Source organism: Aotus nancymaae, unplaced genomic scaffold (assembly GCF_030222135.1).
Source record: "Aotus nancymaae isolate 86718 unplaced genomic scaffold, 86718_ANA_hifiasm-v0.15.2.pri h1tg000029l, whole genome shotgun sequence".
Taxonomy (NCBI): domain Eukaryota; kingdom Metazoa; phylum Chordata; class Mammalia; order Primates; family Aotidae; genus Aotus; species Aotus nancymaae.
This window is the reverse complement of record NW_026988442.1, coordinates 6762979-6784011: the sequence shown is the minus strand read 5'-3', so window position 1 is coordinate 6784011 and position 21033 is coordinate 6762979. Positions and strand designations below refer to the sequence as shown.

Here is a 21033-nt window from a genome sequence, read left to right as displayed (position 1 = left end):
ACCAGTCATCCTTTCACAGAGGGTGGCCTGCTTTCCCTCCACTTTTTCTTTTTTTTTTTTCTGAGATGGAGTCTCACCCCATCACCCAGGCTGGAGTGCAATGGTACGATCTCAGCTCACTGCAACCTCCGCCTCCTGGGTTCAAGCAAGTCTCCTGCCTCAGCCTGCTGAGTAGCTGGGATTACAGGCGCACGCCACCACGCCTGGCTAATTTTTTTGTATCTTTAGTAGAGACAGGGTTTTACCATGCTGGCCAGGCTGATCTCAAACTCCTGACCTCACGATCCGCCTGCCTTAGCTTCCCAAGGTGCTGGGATTACCGGCATGAGCCACCGCACCAGCCCCCTCCACCTTTTCTACTTTCGTGATTCCCCCAGGCACCTCTTCCCGAAATCTGGGAGGCTTGCCTAACTCATTCCCATAGTCTTGCACAGTCTGTAAATTACCAAATCTACAGACTGGCACTCCCAGATGCGTCTGTCTTACCTAGAGTTTATTTGTCCTTTGCTCTTTTTTTCCTTCCTTCCCTCCCTCCTTCCTTCCTATTATCTGCCCCCCTACTCTGACCCCAGGTTAGAAAAACAAAAGTTTGAGTATTCTCTTTTCAGTTTTTTTAATTTCTCAAAGTTAAACACTGGCTACCAGGATTAAAAAGGCAGGAGATTTCACACTGGAATCTGGATTTTATGTTTCTCTTGAAAAATCAATGCTGTTTCATTATAGTCTCAATTTTAAAAAAAAGAAAGAAATCAGGCTGGGCACAGTGGCTCACTCCTGTAATCCCTGCACTTTGGGAGGCCGAGGTGGGCAGATCACCTGAGGTCAGGAGTTTGAGAACAGCCTGGCCAACATGGTGAAACCCCGTTTCTACTAAAAATACAAAAAGATTAGCCAGACGTGATGGCAGGCATCTGTAATCCCAGCTACTCAGGAGGCTGAGGCAGGAGAATCACTTGAACCCTGGAGGCAGAGGTTGCAGTGAGCCGAGATCATGTCACACCACTGCACTTCAGCCTGGGCAACAAGAGTAAAACTCCATCTCAAAACAAAAAAAGAAAGAAAGAAAGAGAAAAAAATCATAAGTCCCAGCAATGCCTCTGTTCTGGCATGACCACAAATCACAATCTCATGGGCCAGAGCTAAGGATCCCCTGTCCCCATGAGGTGGGCATCTCAACCATTCACCACTCCCCACAAAGAGACCTCCTCACTTATTTATGGGACCTCCCTGGCCCAGTAGGTGACTGGATGTGAAATGCCTGGTTTAAGTCCTTATTAATGCAAGCTTGAAGGTTTGTTTGTTTGTTTGTTTTGAGACAGAGTCTTGCTCTGTCGCCCAGACTGGAGTGCAGTGGTGTGATCTTGGCTCACTACAGCATCCGCCTGCCTGGTTCAAGCAATTCTCCTGCCTCAGCTTTCCAAGTAGCTGAGACTACAGTTACTACGCCCAGCTAATTTTTGTATTTTTAGTAGAGACAGGGTTTTTCCACGTTGGCCAGGCTGGTCTTGAACTCTTGACCTCATGTGATCCTCCTGCCCGACCTCCCAGAGTGCTGGGATTACAGGTGTGAGCCACCATGCCCAGCCGCAAGACCTTATCTCTTAAAAACAATAACAGCTGGCTGAGTGTGGTGGCTCACACCTATAATCCCAGCACTTTAGGAGGCTGAGGTGGGTGGATCACAAGGCTAGGAGTTCAAGACCAGCCTGGCCAATACAGTGAAACCCCCATCTCTACTAAAAATATAAAAATTAGCTGGACATGGTGGCGTGCACCTGTAGTCCCAGCTACTTGGGAGGCTGAGGCAGGAGAATTGTTTGAACCTGGGAGGCAGAGGTTGCAGTGAGCCAAGATCAGGCCACTGCACTCCAGCCTGGACAACAGAGTGAGATTCCGTCTCAAAAAACAACAACAACAAAAACAACAACAGCTGCATCATCATCAACAACAACAAAACCCAGATTCTGCTTCAGTAGATCTCAGTGGCGCATGAGATTCTGCATTTCTCACAAGTTTCCAGGTGATGTTGGTGTTGCTGGTCTATAGACCACACCTGGAGGAGCAGGGATTAGTCTCCTTTTCCATAGTCCATTTTGCACATCACTGGGGATTTATTTTTCTAGTACATTATGTTCCTAGAATTCCAGTGGTTGTTGAATATCCATGGCAGTTACTGTTTACTGTTTGGCTTTTTTAAAACCACAGAATCTTTTGGCTTCCCAAACAGTGTTACTGCTCAGATTCCTGTGCAGTGTACAAGTCACACCTAATAGTTGCTAACTGAAGTCAAAGAGGAGGCCCTGCAAGGTGGCTCACGCCTGTAATCCCAGCACTTTGGGAGGTCAAGGCTGGCAGATCATGAGGTCAGGAATTCGAGACCAGCCTAGCCAATATGGTGAAACCCCCGTCTCTACTAAAAATACAAAAATTAGCTGGGCATGGTGGCACACGCCTGTAGTTCCAGTTACTCAGGAGGCTGAGGCGGGAGAATCACTTGAACCCGGGAGCAGAGGTTGCAGTGAGCCGAGATCACACCACTGCATTCCAGCCTGGGTGACAGAGCGAGACCCTGTCTAAAAAAAAATGAGGAGGCCCTGAAAAATATCACTCTGAAATCTACCTCCCCACTCCCTGATCTCCAGGTCCCCGTGTCCAAACCACAGGAATTTGAAACTGTGGAACTCAGTTAAAAATCAGAGCTCTCATTCTGGTATTCCAAGGCTTTAGGAGTTAAGTAACTTGCCCAAGGCTACACAGCTGCAAAACCCTGGATTTCCCAAACCCTTTTGCATTTTTTGTCCTAAGGCCACAGTCACAGCATTTCCCAGCAAAGCCCAGCCCAGATCCACTGACTTTCTGATTTTTCTTGACTTATTCGCACCTGAGAACAAACACCTCTCTGCCAGTTGAAACTGTGTTTTCAAACAGGGTTAGGCTCTGTGGTTCACACCTGCAATCCCAGCACTTTTGGAGGCTGAAAATGGGAGAATCACTTAAGCCCAGGAGTTCAAGACTGGCTTGGGCAACAAATCAAGACCCCTGTCTCTTGAAAAATAAAAAACAATGGGCTGAGCTCAGTGGCTCATGCCTGCAATCCCAGCACTTTGGGAGGCTGAGGCATGTGGATTACCTGAGATCAGGAGTTTGAGACCAGCCTGGTCAACATGAAGAAACCCTGTCTCCACTAAAAATACAAAAATTAGCCAGGTGTGGTGGCGCATGCCTGTAATCCCAGCTACTCGAGAGGCTGAGGCAGGAGAATCGCTTGAACCTGGGAGGCAGAGGCTGCAGTGAGCCAAGATCACACCACTGCACTACAGTCTGGGTAATAGAGAGAGACTCTCTCAAAAGAAAAAGAAAAAAAATTAGCTGAGCACGGTGGTATATGCCTGAGTCCCAGCTATTCAGGAGGCTGAGGCAGGAGGCTGCAATAAGCTATGATCATGCCACTGAACTCCTGCCTGGGTGACAGAGCAAGACCCTGTCTCAACATAAATAAACAAAAACCAAAGAAAACAAAGTTTATAAGGAGTAAGAAAAGGCGGTTTGTGTCTTTTCCTCCTCTTATGCCCTCCAATTACTCTCCAGATTGGTGCATTTTTCCTAGACAAGGTGACAGGTGGGGGGTGGGAGGAGGAACAGAGGGGTGACGCAAAATGGTGCATTTGGCAAAACATTGAAGACCAGGTTATTCCGGGATAAAACTGGCAAAAGGTTGAAGACCAGGTTGGATAAAGTTCTACCTCCTTGACCGCCTGGTCTCCAGGTCTGAATCTCGTGGTCACAATCTCTGCCAGGTAAGCTTTTACCTTTATCTCTCTGCCTGCTGCAGGGAAGCCTCCTTCCTGCCAAGTTGGTGTTCACCTTTACCTAAATTCACCCTTGCTTTTCTACCTACCATGGAGGCATGGGGGCCCTTGCTCACTCCATCTCCTATACACTCAGAATGTCCTTGTTTAATGAGGTTTGGCTTTGTTTGTCTGTTTTTTAGACAGGCTGCAGTGCAGTGGCACTATCTTGGCTCACTACAACCTCCACCTCCTCAGGCTCAAGGATTCTCCTGCCTCAGACTCCCGAGTAGCTGGGATTACAGGGGCGCGCCACCACCGCCTGGCTAATTTTTGTATTTTTGGTAGAGACAGGGTTTTGCTGTGTTGGCCAGGCTGGTATGGAACGCCTGACCTCAGGTGATCCACCTGCCTCGGCCTCCCAAAGTGCTGGGATTACAGGTGTGAGTCACCTTGCCCAGCCAGCTTAAAATTTTTATTTGCCAGGCACAGTGGCGCATGCCTGTAGATCCATCTACTCGGGAGGCTGAGGATGGAGGATCGCTTGAGTCCAGGAATTCTGGGCTGTAGTGCACTATGCTGCTCAGGTGTCCGCACTAAGTTCGGCAACAATATGGTAACCCCTGGGAGAGGGCACCACCAAGTTGCCTAAGGAGGGGCAAACTGGCCCTGGTAGGAAACAGAGCAGATCAAAACTCCCATGCTGATCAGCAGTGGGATTGCCCCTGTGAATAGCCACTGCACTCTAGCCTGGGCAATATAGTGAGACCCTGTCTCTTTTTGAAAAAAAAATGTATTGTATTTAGAGATAGGATCTTGCTCTGTTGCCCAAGATGGAGTACAGTGGCACAATTGTAGCTCACTGTGACCTTGAACTCCTGGGCTCAAGCAATCCTCCCACCTCAGCCTCCCCAGTAGTCAGGACTCCAATTCTCTCCACAGAGATGCATGTGCCACCGTACCTGGCTAATTTTTGTGTGTGTTTTTTTTTTTTGCAGAAACAGGGGTCTCACTATATTGTCCAGGCTAGTCTTGAACTCATGGCCTCTTGCCTTAACCTGTCAGGGGTCTGGGATTACACACATGAGCCATACCCAGCCATATTTAATGGGTTTTTTTGTTGTGTTGTGTTGTGTTTTGTTGTGGTTTGTTTTCTTTTGCTTTGTAAGATGGAATCTTGCTCTGTTACCCAGACTGGAGTGCAGTGGCAGGATCATGGTTCACTGCAGCCTTGACTTCTGGGCTCAAGCAATCTGCCCGCCTCAGCCTCCCAAGTAGCTAGGACCACAGGCATGAGCCACCACTCCCAGATAATTTTTTACTTTTTTTAGAGATGGGGGTGGGAGGGAGTTCTCTCCATGTTGCCTAGGCTGGTCTTGAACTCCTGGCCTTAAGTGATCCTCCTGCCTTGGCCTCCCAAAGTGTTGAAATTACAGGCTGAGCAACTGGGCACAGTGGCTCACGCCTGTAATCCCAGCACTTTGGGAGGCCGAGGTAGGTGGATCACCTGAGGTCAGGAGTTCAAGACCAACCTGGCCAACATGGTGAGACCCATCACTACTAAAAATACAAAAAATTAGCTGGGCGTGATGGTGGGTGCCTGTAATCCCAGCTACTCAGGAGGCTGAGGCAGAAGAATTGCTTGAAGCTGGGAGGCGGAGGTTGTAGTGAGCCAAGATCACGCCATTCCACTACAGCCTGGGTGACAAGAGAAAAACTCCATCTCAAAAAAATATAAAAATACGAAAAAAATACAAAAAAAATTGCCAGGTGTGGTGACATGCCCCTGTGGTCTCAGCTACTCAGGAGGCTGAGGCATGAGGATCACTTGAACCCGGAGGTAGAGGTTGCAATGAGGCGAGACTGCACCACTGCACTCCAGCCTGGGTGACAGAGCAAGACTCTGCCTCAAAAGAGAGAAGAAAATAGATCTGAAGCCAATTTGTCAAAATGCTAATTTTTGCTGTCTCTGAGTTGTAGGTTCCTAAGCATTTGCTATGATATTCTCATTATTTCTTTGGCTATTTATAATATTTCATAAATTAAAAATAAAGGAAGTCTCGAGATGTGATTTTTTTCTAAAGCAGCACTTCTCAAACTTTCACGTACAATGAATCCCTCGGAGATCTTGTTAAAATGCAGATGCTGAGTCAGTGGCCTGGGGTGGGGCCTGAGAATCTACACTCCTCACAAACTCCTATGTTGGGATGCAGCTGGTTCCAGGGCTCTGTTTGAAGAGTCAGCCTTCCAGACAACTCAGCCTCAGGGCTCCTGAGATGAAGTGAAGGGCCCAGCCCAGAGGACTCAGCGTGAAGGTTCACAGTGTTGGAGGCTGCTGATGCTGACAGTGCCTACGGCTTTCCTGCCTATTTTAGGACAAGCTAGAAGCTTGGTGTGTCCTAAAAACTGTCTTTCATGAGTCTCTCCCCAGCTGCTGCTAGTGGGATTTTTTTTTTTTAAATTCTCTATCCTATTTAACCTTCTCACTGATGACCTTTTTATGCATATATATATATATTTTTTTGAGACAGAGTCTCGCTTTGTCTCCACGGCTGGAGTGCAGTGGTGCGTTATCTGCTCACTGCAACCTCTGCCTCTCAGGTTCAAACGATTTTCCTGCCTCAGCCTCCCCAGTAGCTGGGATTACAGGTGCCTGCCACTGCACCCAGCTAATTTTTGTATTTTTAGTAGAGACGGGGTTTCATCATGTTGGCCAGACTGGTTCTGCATAACTTTTTATCACAGATGTTTGGTTTTGGTTTGAATCTTTTCAAGCTTTGTAAACCCTTGATTCATTATGCTTCTCCCGTGATTACTCATTTTAAAACTCTTGATCTGACATTAGGGAACTTTAAGCTATAATCTTGTCTTGATTTTTTCTTTTTCTCTTGCCTTCTATGCTTTCCATTTTATTTTTATTTATTAATTTTTTTGAGACAGAGTCCCACTCTGTCACCTAGGCTCGAGTGCAGTGGCATGATCTTGGCTCACTGCAACCTTCGACTCCCAGGTTCAAGCGATTCTCTTGCCTCAGCCTCCTGAGTAGCTGGGATTACAGGCAACTGCCACAATGCCTGGCTAATTTTTTTGTATTTTTAGTAGAGACGCGATTTCTCCATGTTGGTCAGGCTAGTCTTGAACTCCTGACCTCAGGTGATACACCCACCTCACCCTCCCAAAGTGCTGGGATTACAGGTGTGAGCCACCGTGCCTGGCCTATTTCTTTATGTATTTACTGAGACAGGGTCTTACTCTGGAGTGCTGGAGTGTGGTGGTATGATCAGGGCTCACTGCTGCCTTGACCTCCAGGGCTCAAGGGATCCTCTCACCTCAGCCTCCCTAGTAGCTGGTACTATAAGCATATACCACCATGCCCAGCTAATTTTCTGTATGCCCAGCTAATTTTCGTTATGTTGTCCAGGCTGGTCTCAAACTCCTGAGCTCAAGTGATCCTCCTGCCTTGGACTCCCAAAGTGCTGGAATTACAGGCATGAGCCACAGCACCCAGCATCCCTTTTTCTCTTAGGACTATTTTCACATTGGCTGGGGAGGGGGTGGACCACCAATGTTTTATATTCCCAGCTTCCCTCTGGCTCCCCAGGAATCCTCAGCTGGGATGAGGATGGCACTGAATGACTCACATTTCCCAGGAGACTGGGAAAAATAACTGCTTCATTTCTTTGTAGGATCACAGGCTCTAGCTTGTGCTGGGCAGTGTTGATGTCTCCTAGCCTGCAGGTCCATGTAAGAAATTGCATGTCATTAATTCCATGTGCCCTTTGGATTGGGAGGCAACAAACACTGATAAGAATCAGGGGGGCTGAAGAGGAGCCAAGGGATCTGGGGTTACCCAGACGTCTCTGGGAATCAGGGTACAGTGGTCACATCTGGGCTGCTCCATGGAGGCAATGGCATCAGGAGCTTAAAACTGACTCCTGTCCCAGGTTTCAGTACCAAATAAACATGTGCTCTGAATGAAGAGACTTCCCCCTGAAAACAGGCTTTGTGTCAGCAACATGGCTGTTTATTCACCCAGGTGTGGGCAGGCTGAGTCCAAAAAGAGAGTCAGTAGAGGATGGAGGGATAGGAGTTGGTTTTATAGGTTTGGGGTAGGCAGTGGAAAGTTACAGAAGTTAGAGTTCAGGGCAGTTTTTGCAAGCTGGGAGAGGGTCGTAGGGTCTGGAGTCAGGAGGTTGACCAAGGTTGGTTACAAAGTCCAATTGCGTTATCAGTTGAGGCGAGAATAAGGAACAATAGAAGAATGTCTCAAGTTAATTAGGTGCCACAGGGGTTGATCATTCTTCCCCTTTTTGTGGTCTTCCAGTTACTTCAGACTTTCTAGTTCCAGGAACTCATCTGGAGTGTCCATGCAGGTCACAGAGATTACCATGGCACCCTCAGTCAGCCTAAAAGACCTTATACCTGTGTTCCCTTTTGTGCTCATCAGCAACTTGGTGCCTGGATCAGTCCAGTAGAAATGGATATATTTCTGCTTTTCTTTTTCTTTTTTTTTTTTTTTTGAGATGGAGTCTCGCTCTGTCACCAGACAGGAGTGCAGTGACACGATTTTAGCTCCCCACAACCTCAGCCTCCCAGATTCAAGCGATTCTCCTGCCTCAGCCTCTCGAGCAGCTGGCACTACAGGCACCTGACACCATGCCTGGCTAATTTTTGCATTTTTAGTAGAGACAGAGTTTCACCATGTAGGCCAGGATGGTCTCAATCTCTTGACCTCGTAATCTGTCCACCATGGCCTCCCAAAGTGCTGGGATTACAGGTGTGAGCTACCACACTCGGCCTATTTTTGAAACAAATTTTTGCTCCATTGTCCAGGCTGGAATGTAGTGACCCAATCACGGCTCATGCACCCTCAACCTCCTGGGCTCAAGCAATCCTCCCTCCTCAGCCTCCTGAGTAGCTAGGACTACAGCTACTGCCACGCTTGGCTAATTAAAGTAATGTTTTTTTTTTGTACAGATAAGAGTCCTGCTATGTTGCCCAGGCTGGTCTTGAACTCCTGGGCTCAAGCGATATTCCTGCCTTGGCCTCTCACAGTGCTGGGGTTACAGGTGTGAGCCACCATGGCTGGCTGCTCCTGCCTTTTAGGTTTTGACTCATTTCTCTTCCTCAGGGGAACTTGGGGCAGGATCATGGCAGGGCCTGGCATGAACCCTTGATGGCACAGCATCGTGGTAAGGGGCATGGGTACCAGAGTTCAAGTGGAGAGAATACCCCTTATGAACTGGGTGTCCTTGGCCAGCACTTAACCTCTTTGTGCCTCAATGGCCCCTCTATCAAGGATAACAGTAGATCTATCTCATAGGTTATTATGAAGTCAAACTTGTAGAATGGAGCTTGGCACAGAGTAAGCTCTCAATGTCACCTCTTCATCACTCAACCTTGGCACTACATTAGGAACACCTGTACATGGTTAAAAACTACACTGCAGCCGGGCGCGGTGGCTCACGCCTATAATCCCAGCACTTTGGGAGGCCGAGGTGGGTGGATCACGAGGTCAAGAGATCGAGACCATTCTGGTCAACATGGTGAAACCCCGTCTCTACTAAAAATACAAAAATTAAGGCCGGGCGCGGTGGCTCAAGCCTGTAATCCCAGCACTTTGGGAGGCCGAGGCGGGTGGATCACGAGGTCAAGAGATCGAGACCATCCTGGTCAACATGGTGAAACCCCGTCTCTACTAATACAAAAAATTAGCTGGGCACGGTGGCGCGTGCCTGTAATCCCAGCTACTCAGGAGGCTGAGGCAGGAGAATTGCCTGAACCCAGGAGGCGGAGGTTGCGGTGAGCCGAGATCGCGCCATTGCACTCCAGCCTGGGTAACGAGTGAAACTCCGTCTCAAAAAAAAAAAAAAAAAAAAAAAAATACAAAAATTAGCTGGGCATGGTGGCGCGTGCCTGTAATCCCAGCTACTTGGGAGGCTGACGCAGGAGAATTGCTTGAACCCAGGAGGCGGAGGTTGCAGTGAGCCAAGATCGCACCATTGCACTCCAACCTAGGTAACAACAGCGAAACTCTGTCTCAAAAAAAAAAAAAAAAAGAAAAGAAACTGCACTGCAGGTCACTTCCCTCAGAACCTCTGGAGTGGGACCCAGGCTTCCGTGTTGTTGTTGTTTTGAGACGGAGTCTTACCCTGTTGCCTACGCTGGAGTTCAGTGGCGAGATCTTGGCTCACTGCAACCTCTACCTCCCAGGTTCAAGCAATTCTCTTGCCTCAGCCTCCCAAGCAACTGGGACCACAGGCACACGCCACCATGACCAGCTAATTTTTTGTATTTTTAGTAGAAACGGGGTTTCACCGTGTTGGCCAGGCTGGTCTTGAACACTTGACCTCGTGATTCATCTGTCTTGGCCTCCCAAAGTGCTGGGATTACAGGCTACCGTGCCCAGCTCTGGTTTTTTTTTTTTTTAAAGCCCCTTAGGTAATTTCATTGTGTGGACTGGGCTGAAAACTGCCTGAGGCTGCAGTCTCTCAAGGGCTAGTTCACCCAGTACATGTTTTACTTATTTATATGTACTCTATTTATTTATTTATTTATTTAGATGGAGTTTCTCTCTTGTCATCCAGGCTGGAGTGCAATGGTGCAATCTCAGCTCACTGCAGCCTCCCCCTCCCGGGTTCAAGAGATTCTTCTGCCTCAGCCTCTCAAGTAGCTGGGATTACAGGCATGTGCCACCATGCCGGGCTAATTTTGTATTTTTAGTAGAGATAGGGTTTCACTATGTTGGTCAGGCTGGTCTCAAACTCTTGACCTCAGGTGATCCACCTACTTTGGACTCCCAAAGTGCTGGGATTACAGGCATGAGCCACCGTGCCTGGCCACACACGGATAAATTTAAATGTTCCCTACAAGTCTTTGTTGGGTCCTTTTGGAAGCAACACCCTCCCCTACCACCCCACAAAGGAGAGTTTTCTTTTTTTTGAGGCGGGGGTAAGGCAGAGTTTTCTTGTATGTGTCAGAACCTTCCCTCTTTTCCCCCACCCCACTGCGAACCCCACCTAAGTTCAGAAGAACACTTTCAGGAACTCTGATCAGATAGAGGAAAAGTACATTGACTCAACCTACCTCCTTCTCACTCCCTTGGAGGAGGCCCCTTCCCAGAAGACCTTCCTGGAAAAATCTTTCTTTAGTGTCTCCAAGGAACTACGCTCTCCACAGAATGCAACAACAAAGTAAGAATTCATCTACCAAAGACTGAATATGGTATGCAGCATAAAATTATTTAAAAGAAGGCAGGAGGTCAGGCTTGGTGGCTCACACCTGTAATCCCAGCACTTTGGGAGGCTGAGGTGGGCAGTTCATGAGGTCAGGAGTTTTTTTGTTGTTGTTTTTTGGGTTTTTCTTGAGATGGAGTCTTGGTCTGTCGCCCAGGCTGGAGTGCAGTGGCATGATCTTGGATCGCTGCAACCTCCACCTCCCGAGTTCAAGCAATTCTCTTGCCTCAGCCTCCCAAGCAACTGGGACCACAGGCGCACACCACCATGACCAGCTAATTTTTTGTATTTTTAGCAGAGATGGAATTTCACCATATGTGCCAGGCTGGTCTCGAACTCCTGACCTCATGATCCACCCTCCTCGGCCTCCCAAAGTGCTGGGATTACAGGCTTGAGCCACCGTGCCCGGCTTGATTTTAACTCTTATAGTAGGATGGTGTATACACTGTTCTGCATGCTTCTTCTCACGTAACAATATGTATCTTGGGAATCTTTCCATATTTCTATCTTAAACATTTCCATGTTTAAAAAAATAAGTGCATATTTTTGTTTGTTTGAAACAGAGTCACTCTGTCTCCTAGGCTGGAGTGCAGTGGTGCAATCTCAGCTCACTGCAACCTCCACCTCCTGGGTTCAAGCAATTCTCCTGCCTCAGCCTCCCTAGTAGCTGGGATTACAGGCACACACAACCACACCTGGCTATTTTTTGTATTTTTAGTAGAGATGGGGTTTCACCCTGTTGGCCAGGCTGGTCTCAGACTCCTGTCCTCAAGTAATCCGGCCCCCTCGGTGAATCTTCTTTAAATGCAGATCTTTCAATTTCATTCAGAAGACAGTAAGCTCTTTGATCTGCGTATTTCTTTATCTCAGGATAATTTTATTCTCTTGTAGTTTCAATTATTAGGTCTAATCCTTTTTGATCTGATCTCGGCCTGAGAAACATGGATTATATGCATGCTAGCATATCAGTTAGGGATTTCAAGGAACATAAATTTTCTGAAATTCATGTTTCAGAAAACTCAGACACCAGTGGCTTAAAATATGTGTTTATTTTGCTCACATAATGAAATGTCTAGGGATGGGGGGTTGTGGATAGTGGTTCACTGGATTAAGGATGTTGGAGCCTAAACCCCCAATTCCCTCAGCTTTTTCACCATCGTCAAAATGTGGCCTCTCTAACACTAGCCTCACCTCTAACAAAACCAAAATAATGTCAAGAAAAGAAAAGGGAGAACGGATATTTCCGCTGTGTCTCTGACCCAGCTTTATGTTCTCTGCCCGCGATGATCCTCTTCATCTATTACTCTGTTCTTTTTTGTTGCATTCCAGGCAAACGTCTTTAAAGGTCACCCTCCAAAATGGATTTTAATGCATTCCTGAATTTTAGTTTTCCTGCAATCCTTTTTGATCTCATCCAACTTTCCTCTAACTTATCCTGCTGTCCTTTCATCTCAGTCACCTCTCGGTGTGTGACCTTCTGCTTGCTTTTAAAAGGAGTCAGAGTTTTTCCTCATCTACCAAGTGTGCTGTAATACTTTTGGAATGCTTGCTCGACCTGTTATCCTTCCCTCTTCTCTAAAAATAAGCTCCCTGGGTTTGGGAAAATTTTTGTTTTATTTTTTCATTTTTTTTAATTTTCAATTTTTTATATTTTTTGAGACAGAGTGTCCCTCTGTCACCCAGGCTGAAGTGCAGTGCCTGGATCTCTGCTCACTGCCTAGCTGGGACTACGGGTGCCCGCCACCACACCTAGCTAATTTTTGTATTATTTATTTATTTATTTATTTTGAGATGGAGTCTCACTCTGTCGCCCAGGCTAGAGTGCAGTGGTGCAATCTTGGCTCACTGCAGCCTCTGCCTCCCAAATTCAAGCAATTCTCCTGCCTCAGCCTCCTGAGTAGCTGTGACTACAGGCGTGCGCCACAATGCTTGACTAATTTTTGTATTTTTAGTAGAGATGGGGTTTTACCATGTTGGCCAGCCTGATCTTGAACTCAAGTGATCCACCTAACTTGGCCTCCCAAAGTGCTGGGATTACAGGTGTGACCCACCACGCCTGGCCTAATTTTTGTATTTTCAGTAGAGACAGGGTTTCATCTTATTGGCCAGGCTGGTCTTGAACTTCTGACCTCAAGTGATCCTCCCGCCTCGGCCACCCAAAGTGCTGGGATTACAGGTGTGAGCCACAGCACCTGACCACTGTCACTGATTTTTACTGAACTCTTAAATCTAATATGAATATTCGTTGATATTTTCAACCAACTCCTGACCTCAGGTGATCCGCCCGTCTCGGCCTCCCAAAGTGCTGGGATTACAGGTGTGAACCACTGCGCCCTGCCATGACACATTTTTATTAACATTTTCACTATTACTTTCTCTTTTTTATTTTTTGAGACAAGGTTTCTGGTTTCACAGACTGAAGTGCAGTACTGAAGTGCAGCGTGATGTCGGCTAATCTCAGCTATTTGGGAGGCTGAGGTAGGAGAATTGCTTGAACCTGAGAGGCGGAGATTGCAGTGAGCCGAGATTACACTATTGCACTCCAGCCTGGTTGACAAGAGTGAAACTCTGCCTCAAAACAAAAACAAAAACAAACAAACAAAAAACAATGAAAACATTCTGTTAGAATCAACTTTGCTTTATGGAATTAGAAATATATGCATGTTTTAGGCTGGGCAAGGTGGCTCATGCCTGTAATCCAAGCCTGTGGGTAGATCACTTGAGCCCACGAGTTCTAGACCAGTGAAACTACACCTCACAAAAAAAAAAAAAAAAAAGTTTGCTGCCTGCCTGTAGTCCTAGCTACTAGGAGGCTGAGATGCGAGAATCGCTTGAGCCCAGGAGGTCAAGAATGCAGTGAACCGAGATTGTGCCACTGCATTTCAACCTAGCGACAGAGTGAGGCTTTGTGTCAAAAAAAAGGAAAAGGAAAAAAAAGAGAAACATGTATCTTATCATCTGTAAATTGTATACCATATATCCCTTATATCAGAAAAATTTGTAATAAACATGTATTAATATATATGCACATTTATTTTTTCTAGAAAGTTGGCTGTAAAACATCTGTTAAACACCACTGGATGGCTACTCACACTCCTAAATAACATGCCTCTCATTTCCACCCAGATGAACACACTGCCTGTGTGTGTGTGTGTGTGTGTGTGTGTGTGTTTTGTTTTTTGGGTTTTTTTGAGACTCTCTCCTTCTGTCGCCCAGGCTGAAATGCCATGGTGCAGCCTCAGTTCACTGCAGTCTTGACCTCCTGGGCTCAAGCAATCTTCCCACCTCATCCCACCTCATCCTTCTGAGTAGCTGGGATTTTGATTTGGAGTCTTACTCAGTCACCCAGGCCGGAGTGCAGCAGCATGATCCTGGCTCACTGTAACCTCTGCCTCCCAAGTTCAAGTGATTCTCCTGCCTCAGCCTCCCAAGTAGCTGGGATTACAGGCGGCCACCACCATGCTTGGCTAATTTTTGTATTTTTAGTAGAGACGGGGGTTTCACCACATTGGCCAGGCTGATCTCGAACTTCTGACCTCAACGGATATATATCTGTCTCAAAAAAAAAGCATATCTATATTAGGATCTGATCCTCCTTATCATCTGCATCTCATCACTGCTATCCCCCTACTCAAGACATCCTCTTCTCTCCTCTGGATTATTGCAATCATCTCCTGGTGGGCCGCCCTCTGCTACCCTTGCCTTCTTACTCAACAGTCTAAGTGGTCCTTTAAAAAAGTCAGATGACAGCCAGGCATGATGGCTTGCACCTGTAATCCCAGTGTTTTGGAAGTCAAGACAGGATTGCTAGAGCCAGGAGTTCAAGGCTGCAATGAGCTATGATCATGCCACTGCCCTCCAGCCTGGGCAACAGAGAAACACCCTGTCTCTAGTATAAAAGTGTCAGATGAGACATTACAAAGTCCTTCTTCTGTACAAAACCCTCTGTTATGGGCTGAATTGTGTCCCCCTCCAATTCAGTTCATATGTTGAAGTTCTAAGCCCCAGTACCTCAAATGTAACTGTATTTGGAGATAGAGTCTTCAAAAAGGCAATTACATTAAAATGAGGTCATGAGGATGGGGTCTAACACAATATGACTTATGTGCTTATTAAAAAAGGAAAACTAGCTGGGTGCAGTGGCTCACTCCTGTAATCCCAGTGCTCTGGGAGGCTGAGGCGGGCGGATCACCTGAGGTCTGGAGTTCGAAACCAGCCTGACCAAAACATGGAGAAACCCCATCTCTACTAAAACTACAAAATTAGCTGGGCGTGATGGCACATGCCTATAATCCCAGCTACATGGCAGGCTGAGGCAGGAGAATCACTTGAACCAGGGAGGTGGAGGCTGTGGTGAGCAGAGATTGGGCCATTGCACTCCAGCCTGGACAACAAGGGTGAAACTCAGTTTCAAGAAAAAAAAAAAAAAAAGGAAAACTGAGGCCAGGTGCAGTGGCTCATGCATGTAATCCCAGCACTTTGGGAGGCCAAGACAGGCAGATTACTTGAGCCTAGGAGTTTGAGACCAGCCTGGGCAACACATCAAAACCCCAACTCTATCAGAAAATGTAAAAATTAGCCAGGCGTGGTGGCACGCACCTGTAGTCCCAGCAGCTATTTGGGAGGCTGAGGTGGGGGAATCACTTGAGCCCTGGAGGTAAAGGCTGTGGTGAAAAAAAAAAAGAAGAGGCCAGTTGTGGTGGCTCACACCTGTAATCCCAGCACTTTGGGAGGCGGATATGGGTGGCTCACCTGAGGTCAGTTATTCGAGACTAGCCTGGCCAACATGGTGAAACCCTGTCTCTACTAAAAATACAAAAAGTAGTTGGGTGTGGTGGTGGGCGCCTGTAATTCCAGCTACTTGGGAGACTGAGGCAGTTGAATTTTACCCGGGAGGTGGAGGTGAGTCAAGATCATGCCACTGCACTCCAACCTGGGTGTCAGAGCGAGACTCCATCTCAAAAAAAAAAAAAAAAAAAAGAAGAGACCAGGCTCGGTGGCTCACATCTGTAATCCCAGCACTTTGGGAGGCCAAGGCGGGCGGATCATGAGGTCAGGAGTTTGAGACCAGCCTGGCCAACATGGTGAAACCCCATCTCTACTAAAAACACAAAAATGAGCCAGGCATGGTGGCTTGAGCCTGTAATCCCAGCTATTCAGGAGGCTGAGGCAGGAGAATGGCTTGAACCCAGGAGGCGGAGACTGTAGTGAGCCAAGATCGTGCTATTGCACTCCAGCCTGGGTGAAGAGAATTGGACGCTACACATAGAAGAAGATTGCCATCTCTACAAGCCAAGGAATGAGACCTCAGGAGAAACCAACCCTGCTGACACCTTGATCTTGGACTTCAAGCTTCCGGAATGGTGAGGAAATTAGTTTCTGTTGTTGAAAGCCACCCAGTCTGGGGTACTTTGTTATGACAGCCCTAGTAAATTAATACATTCACCAGTGGCTCCCAATTTCACCCAGATAAAAAGCCAAAGTTCTTACTCAAACCTACCAAACCCTAAACTTAGCAGACTCGGTAGCCACTGCTTGGAAACTTGGTGCTCAGCCAACTGGAAGGCTGCAGAATTGCCACTGTTATGTGGAAACTGGATCAAGAGTTAGCGTTGCAACAAGAAAAATCCAACATTGGAAAGAAAACCTTAAAGGGCTAAGTGAAGAGGCTCACACCTGTAATCCCAGCACTTTGGGAGGCTGAAGCGGGTGGATCACCTGAAGTCGGGAGTTTGAGACCAGCCTGACCGACATGGTGAAACTCCAGCTCTACTAAAAATACAAAAAATCAGCCAAGCGTGGTGGCACATGCTTGTGGTCTCAACTACTCAGGAGGCTGAGGTAGGAGAATCGCTTGAACCCGGGAAGCAGAGACCGTGGTGAGCCAAGATCATGCCATTGACTCCAGCCTGCGCAACAAGAGTGAAACTCCATCTAAAAAAAAATAATTAACCTTAATAATTTAAAAAATTAAAGATCTCACCTCAAAAAGTTTAGCCAACTCTGCCTCCTTCCCTTTATGATGCTCTGCCCCTCCAGGGAGATCATGAGAACAATTCTTTTTTTTTTTTGAGACAGAGTCTTACTCTGTCACCCAGGCTGGAGGGCAGTGGCGAAATCTTGGCTCACTGCAACCACCACGTTCCAGGTTCAAGTGATTCTCCTGCCTCAGCTTCCTGAGTAGCTGGGATTACAGGCATTTGCCACCACACCCAGCTAATTGCCACCACGCCTGGCTAATGGGAACAATTCTTAAGCTCTTTGTACACTGGACAAGACCACATCAGTCCCCTAAGTCAGAACTGGGTATCTATGAGGGCTGGGCGTGGTGGCTCACGCCTGTAATCCCAGCACTTTGGGAGGCCGAGGCGGGTGGATCACGAGGTCAAGAAATCGAGACCATCCTGGTCAACATGGTGAAACCCCGTCTCTACTAAAAATACAAAAAATTAGCTGGGCATGGTGGCACGTGCCTGTAATCCCAGCTACTTAGGAGGCTGAGGCAGGAGAATTGCCTGAACCCAGGAGGCGGAGGTTGTGGTGAGCCGAGATCGCACCATTGCACTCCAGCCTGGGTAACAAGAGCGAAACTCTGTTTCAAAAAAAAGAAGTAGAAAACAAAAAGATATCATTTTTTTCATGAATGAAATGCAAATATCCAATAAACACATGAAAAGATGAAAAATATAGGAAAGCAGGTTTAGTCTCATTATGAAGACTAACTTCTTCAGCCAGGTGTGGTGGTTCACACCTGTGATCCCAGCACTTTGGGAGGCCGAGGTGGGAAAGATCACTGAGCTCAAGAGTTTGAGGCCAGCCTGGGCAACATGGCAAGACCCCATCTCTCTTTCTTTTTTTTTCATTTTGAGATGGAATTTCGCTCTTTCACTCAGGCTGGAGTGCAATGGCACAATCTTGGCTCACTGCAACCTCTGCTTCCCAGGTTCAAGCAATTCTCTTGCCTCAGCCTCCCGAGTAGCTGGGATTACAGTCGCCTGCCACCACACCCAGCTAATTTTTGTATTTTTAGTAGAGACAGGATTTTGCCATGTTGGCCAGGCTTGTCTCAAATATGACCTCAGGTGATCCTCCCACCTCGGCCTCCCAAAGTGCTGGGATTACAGGCATGAGCCACCACATCTGGTGACGACATCTCTTAAAAAATAAAAAAGACTAACTTCCCAACACATTGAAATAATCCATGAGTGTCATGAACTCTGACTCTAGAAAGGGACACCATAGACTCAGATGTTGGCTGAGAGGTTATCCGTTGTCAGGAGCAGGGGCACTGATGATCTCGGGGGATGAAAACAGAGAAATCTCGTTTCTGTGATTTCCGTGATCCCCCTCCCTGAGCTGCTTGTTTTCACCAATGGCCCTTGTTGTTATGGGCAGCACAGTCGCTCTAATGATCTCTTTGAAGCTTGGGAGCAGGGGAGAAGTGGCCGTGAGTGGGTCCTGTTTTCCTGACTTGTAGGAAGCCAGGGGGCCAGAGCAGAGGCCCCTACCACCCTTCACTCCTCACCACCAGCAGCTTCTCAGATGTCCTGGACACATGTGGGATGCCTCTGAGATAACCGGGTTAAGGCCAGGGCCTGTCTAATGCCTGGGCCCTGGGGCAGAGCTCGGGTCCTGTGGAAGCTCATATGAAGGACAGGAAGTGACCAGTCCACAGACTGGACCAAAGGGCTGTGACTCACTGGTGGTATGTGGTAGAGATCACGCCCTCGCCATGCCAACCACCACCACTGTAGGTCAGATTGGAGCTGTCCTGGGGTTGAGTAATACCGTGACTAGGGGTGGGCTGCACTGGAGACCCCCCTCCCTGGGATGACCAGGGAAGAAGGGGCTGATGTGGGGAAGGGCGGAGAGGGGCTGCAGCAATGTGGAAGGAGCCACAAGTTCCTGGCTTTGGCCTACTTCTCAGGCTTTCACCTCCCCATGCTGGCTGTATTCTACCCACATACCCATATTGGCCCAGACTGGGAAACCTCACAGCCTTGCTCAGTCATGGTCAGGTCAGTCAAGGCCGGTAAACCACGTGGGTGATGCATCATTGCTACACTGGCATGCCTCCTTCTGGACCAGGCTGGGACTGACTCTTTGCATCCCGGGGCCTGGCCTTGGGCTTCTCTGCCAGCTGATCAGGGTCAGTCACTCTTCTTTGGAGGATGTTCCCTTCCCCTGATGGTAGACATGAAGGACTTCTTTGTCCTAGAGTTCTTCAGCATCTCAGAAAAGGCAAAACTAGGGAGCAGAGGAGCGAGAACATTTCTTTAAAAACAAAAATGGGAGACTGTAACATCACATTGTCAATACTAGAATGATCAACGAGATAGAAAATTAACAAGGATATCCAGGACTTGAATTCAGACCCGGAACAAGTAAACTTAATAAACATTTATAGAACTCTCCACTTCAAATACACAAAACATACATTCTTATCAGTACCACATCACACCTATTCCAAAAGTGACTACATATTTGCAAGTAAATCACTCCTCAGTAATTGCATAGCATTTCATAGGTTTAAATGAAATATTGGTTGGCTGCTTGTTTGTTATTTTCTTCCCTTATTCCTTCCTGTCTCCATAGTTAAGCACAATTATTGGCATAAAAGAGGTTTTCAATTCCCATTTTTAGACTGCATTCTAGCCTGGGCAATAAAGTAATACTCCCGTTCTCTCTCCCTCTTTCTCTTCCTTTTTCTTCCTCTTCTTCATTCTTTTTTTTCTTTCTCTCTTTCTTTCTTCCTTTTTCTTTTAAAAAAAAATGATCACGTGTTAAAAATTTTATTTTGCTCATAATGAGGGAGGGAGGCAGATGTCATACCCAGTTCAAAACAGAATATGAAAGCACACAACTTTTTTTTTTTTGAGCCAGAGTCTTGCTCTGTCGCCCAGGCTGGAGTGCAATGGCGCGATCTTGGCTCACTGCAGCCTCCGCCTCCCGGGTTCAGGCGATTCTCCTGCCTCAGCCTCTAGAGTGGCTGGGACTACAGGCGCGTGCCACCACACCCAGCTAATTTTTTTTTGTAATTTTAGTAGAGACGGGGTTTCACTATGTTGGTCAGGCTGGTCTCGAACTCCTAAAAAAAAAAAAAAAAAAAAAAAAAAAATGGCCGGGCGCAGTAGCCCGCGCCTGTAATCCCAGCACTTTGGGAGGCCAAGGTGGGCGGGTCACTTGAGATCAGGAGTTCGAGACCAGCCTGGCCAACATGATGAAACCCAATCTCTACTAAAAATACACAAAAATTAGCCGGGTTTGGTGGCATATGCCTGTAGTCCCAGCTACTCGGGAGCCTGAGGCAGGAGAATCCCTTGAACTCGGGAGGTGGAGGTTGCAGTGAGCTGAGATCACACCACTGCTCTCCAGCCTGGGCGACAGAGTGAGAGAAACTCCATCTTAAAAAACAAAACAACACAGCTGGGAAAACTTGCTAGCCATGTGCAGAAAGCAGAAACTGGACCCCTTCCTGACAACTTACACTAAAATTAACTCCAGATGGATTAAAGAGTTAAACATAAGACCTAACACCACAAAAACCCTAGAAGAAAATCTAGGCAAAACCATTCAGGACATAGGCGTAGGCAAGGACTTCATGACCAAAACACCAAAAGCATTGGCAACAAAAGCCAAAATTGACAAATGGGACCTAATCAAACTCCACAGCTTCTGCACGGCAAAAGAAACTATCATTAGAGTGAATCAGCAACCAACAGAATGGGAAAAAATTTTTGCAATCTACCCATCTGACAAAGGGCTAATATCCAGAATCTACAAAGAACCAAAACAGATTTACAAGAAAAAAACAAAAGTCCATTCAAAAGTGGGCAAAGAATATGAACAGACACTTTACAAAAGAAGACATATATGAGGCCAACAGACATTTGAAAAAATGCTCATCATCATAGTGATTAGAGAAATGCAAATCAAAACCACATTGAGATACCATCTCATGCCAGTTAGAATGGCGATCACAAAAAAATCTGGAGACAGATGCTGGAGAG

General features: G+C 47.0%; 1 pseudogene; it reads left to right on the top strand.

The window, feature by feature from the left end:
- The window catches only part of LOC135276957 (small ribosomal subunit protein eS21-like), a 31384-nt pseudogene extending 12784 nt beyond the window's left edge, over window positions 1-18600 (top strand).
- Window positions 18601-21033: the final 2433 nt, after the last annotated feature.